Source organism: Poecilia formosa, unplaced genomic scaffold (genome assembly GCF_000485575.1).
Source record: "Poecilia formosa unplaced genomic scaffold, Poecilia_formosa-5.1.2 Scaffold1105, whole genome shotgun sequence".
Lineage (NCBI taxonomy): Eukaryota > Metazoa > Chordata > Actinopteri > Cyprinodontiformes > Poeciliidae > Poecilia > Poecilia formosa.
In genome coordinates this window covers 13,857-17,881 of record NW_006801044.1, presented here as the reverse complement: position 1 = coordinate 17,881, position 4,025 = coordinate 13,857, and the positions used below count along the sequence as shown (strand labels likewise).

At 34.2% G+C, this 4,025-nt stretch overlaps 1 long non-coding RNA gene across 1 annotated transcript; it reads left to right on the top strand.

The window, feature by feature from the left end:
- The first annotated feature begins 897 nt into the window (after positions 1-897).
- On the top strand, positions 898-1,411 carry LOC107835159 (uncharacterized). Its single transcript, XR_001660988.1, has 3 exons — positions 898-1,019; positions 1,098-1,141; positions 1,215-1,411. It is a non-coding gene; the product is annotated as an uncharacterized LOC107835159 (long non-coding RNA).
- Positions 1,412-4,025: the final 2,614 nt, after the last annotated feature.

The window sequence follows — 4,025 nt, the reverse complement described above, 5'->3', positions numbered from 1 at the left end:
ACTGAATTGTGGGTTTTATTTTCAGTTTGCACAGAAAATAATTTTGAAGTAAAAACTGTGACTGCTGGACAAAATGTGAACCTAAGCTGCCCTCGCCAGACCTCAGCTCTCTACCAGGAAACTCTGTACTGGATCCGACTGGTTTCTGGAAACTGGCCAGAATTTCTTGGAGCAACATTTAACTTTGAGTTTGATGAAGAGTCAAAGATTCCTCAAATTCAGACCAAACAAGAGCAAGGAGAATTTCTTCTTCTTATTAATGAGGCTAATCGAAACGACACTGGACTTTACTACTGTGTTAAAGTCAGACAACTTGACTTCATATTTATGAATGGAACATTTCTACAAATTAGAGGTAAATGCTGTGGAATATTTAGAAAATCATACTTTTACTTGTGAGTAATATTCTTCTGGTTGTGAGAGTAAAAAATTTTTTTTTTCAGGAGAAGAATCAAATGTAACTGTTTTACTGGAAGATTCTCCATCTGGGGCCATTCAGTCAGAGACCCAAGAGACTCTTCAGTGTTCAGTTCTCTCTTACTCTGAGAGGAAAACATGCCCAGCAGATCACAGAGTTTACTGGTTCAAAGCTGGGTCAGATAATTCTCATCCCAATTTACTTTATTTACAAGAAAACAGTGGAGATGAGTGTAAAAGGATTCCTGAAACTCCTTCTGCACAAAAATGTTTTTACAACTTTTCGGAGACCTCTGATGCTGGGATTTACAACTGCGCTGTGGCCGCATGTGGACAGATATTATTTGGAAATGGAATGGATCTTCAAGGTAATAGTATTACTTACATTTGTAATAAATTTTCTGCATTATTCTCAAAAGATCTAATGACGAATTTGCATAATCTGGTAAAGTGTCTAATCTTGATATTTGTTGCAGAATCCAGTTCATGGTCACAGGAGGTTATTGTCATCATTTTTCTGTGCACTGTCTTGATTATAAGCCTGATGGTTATTGCTGTCTTTGCACACATAATCATCAACATGAAATGTGACTCCTGTCAAGGTACTAAATATTGCTCATTTTGCAGTTTTCTGAAAGAGCAGTTTTCTATCTATAACCATAGTTTATTTTATAATCCAGATGGTGGTGTGCTGCAGAAACATTGGAGTCAGGAAAGACAAAAGGTAAAGCTTAAAAGTTTAAATTACTTTCTCAACATTATTTTGATAACATCTAATTTCTACATCATTTTTATAGGGACCTAGAGACAAATGCATCTACTCTTCTGTCATTTTCACTGTGATGAATCAGGATAGTGGACCAATAAACACATCAGCTCAAAGAAAGAGGATTTATGCCACTATGAAAGCCTTCGGGTCCTAACTGTCATTTAGCACATGTTTTATATGCATTTATCAAACTTTATTATTTCATGCCTACATTGAAAATGTCACACTTTAAAACATGAAGAAAAAAAATGAAGCATAGACTGCTAGATGCTCAGAGCATCCATGCAGTTGAATATTGAATGCAGCTTTTCCCATTTCAATATTTGATACTAAAAATGACAAAGTTACTTATCCTTCTTCTCAGTAGTCATAATATCATAGCCGATAGCTAGCGCTGTTCATTTCTTAGTTTTTCCTGTTTTTTTTTGTTTTTTGTTTTTTTTTAACAAATTGAGAAATAAATAATAAAAAAAACTGGGTCATCTTTTTAAAATATTACAACAAAGATTGCTGAATTTAACAATCAATGTTTGGATTGACCGGATAAATGTGTCATATATGATTTGATATGTTATTTGAAATTTGTGGCTCTGCATTTTAAATATTATATTGGATGATGAAGTGGGATATAAAGCAAGTAGAGCAAATGACCTGTTGTGCAGGAAAAAAATATATTTATCTTGGCATATAATGACTAAATTTTTAATTGTAAGCAATAGTTTTAACCTGTTTTTCTTTGGGACTTCTTGGATTTTCATAAATTTTGTTATTTTTTTGATAAGGTAGTATATTGATATTTTGATTATTTGTACTGTGTAGCTAATCTTAACTGCTTTTGTGTTTTTTTGCTGCCATTTTGTTTGCATTCTGAATTTAATTAACTTTTTCTTCCTCTTTTCACCACCACATCAGAACTCAATTTCTTGAAGATGCTTTAATCAAGGATTTTCATAAATAATTATACAATACATAATGCTTTTCTTTACCTTTCTAAAAATGAATAAAGCTTGTTGTTCATTTGGGTGCTTCTTTTTTGAGTTCCTTTCCTAATTTTGACTTGTTCTTCATTTATGTGAGTTGAGTACAGCTGCAAATGAAACCTGCTGAGAGGAACAAGTACACATAAACATAAACTTCACTATTCTAATTTAAGAAGATAGACATATCCATGATATTCTCTGCACTCACAAATGCCAATCTACGTCTCTGAACCATTACATCCCTGCACACCCATCAGGGCCTTGAGGTCCAGTAATTTGTCACCCACACCAAACTGTAAAATTAAAGGATGATTTTTAAATACACTAATTAATTCATGTTTTCTACTCTATTCTATTTTTAACTTCAGAATCATTTTGATATTTTAATATATTTGCCACATGACGAAAAGCACAATACCAAAAGCATTTAACGATCTATTCAAATGTATACACCTCAATTTTTTTTTTTTTTGGTCAAATGAATTGCAGAAAGAAACACATTTTCTATCTATCATCATTTAACAAAAATAAGTATTTTTTTAATCACTTTTCACAAGATGGCTAAGCAGCTGAGAGAGAGGGTCTGTTTCTGTGGCTCTTTGTTTTTCTCACTACAGCAATCCGCTTAACAGGAAATAAAACACGTTTCCACACGAGTCCAACTGCTTTAGTTTGAATAGCAACAAAATTGGAGCCATTAAAGTAGAATGAGTCAAAGTAAAAATGAACCCAACTCAACTTGTATATATGTTTTAAACAAACTGATCGTCTTCCTTTGCAATTTTAACAGTGTGTGCTCATTTTGTATGTGCACATGGTGTGTTTCTGAGGCTGCAAGCAATGGCGAATGAACAGGAAACGTGAGGTGTGACTTTGCAGTGGGACAAACACCCTGCAATCACACAAGTGATGTGGTTTGCTTCAGACACAGTTTATTAAAAACAAGTTCTTTTCACTTCTGGCCATCTAGTTTTGTATCATGGAAATAACACAGACTGTTCTGAAACAATGGCCATTACAGCAGTTAAAACCTTCTGTTACAAAACAAAACAAAACAAAGTTTTATGGTTTTATTATTTATTCATAAGGAGAGATTTAAAGTGCATCATAAAGATTTTCCGTGTTCTTATAATTCAACCTAAGACAAACCATGTATTGTCAACTAATGCAAAGACTTTTCTATGGCTTTACTTCTCTGCAGTCAGCAGCTAAGTTAGAGTATTTACTGAGCCTTGAAAAGTTTTAATAATATCTCTTCAACATTTTCACCTTTGCTCATATTACAATAACAAACTTCAGCCTTTCTAATTGTAAGTTTATGCGGCAGACTATGCTGGAGTAATACATGACTGTGAAATACAAAAAAAAAAACTCGTACATGTGTTGCCTTTTATTAATAATGACAAAATTAAAAGCCAAATTAAAAGCCTTAGTAGGTAGCACTGTCACCTTGCAGCAAGAAGGGCCTGGCTGGGCCTTTCTGTATTGAATATGCATGTTCTCCTCATACATGAGTGGGTTCTGTCTGGGTAATGTGGCGTCCTCCAATAGTGCAGTCAAAACGTGATCTTTTGATTATAGGTCTCTCTAAACTGCCCTTAAGACTACGTTTGTGTGCATGGTTGTTTACCATTTGTGTTTCAGTGGGTGTACAGTATTTCCTCTTACCCAACGACTGGAGACAGACACCAGACACCTCACCTTTACCCCAAAACTGTACAAGGAGAAGCAGAGGAGATGAAGAGGTCACTTAAATAGTTAAAGGGGGATTGTGCTGTTTTACAGCACAGTTAAGTAACTATGTTACTGTAACACTCGCTATGTGTTTACAGTTAATAAATTTGTAATAAGACCAGAGC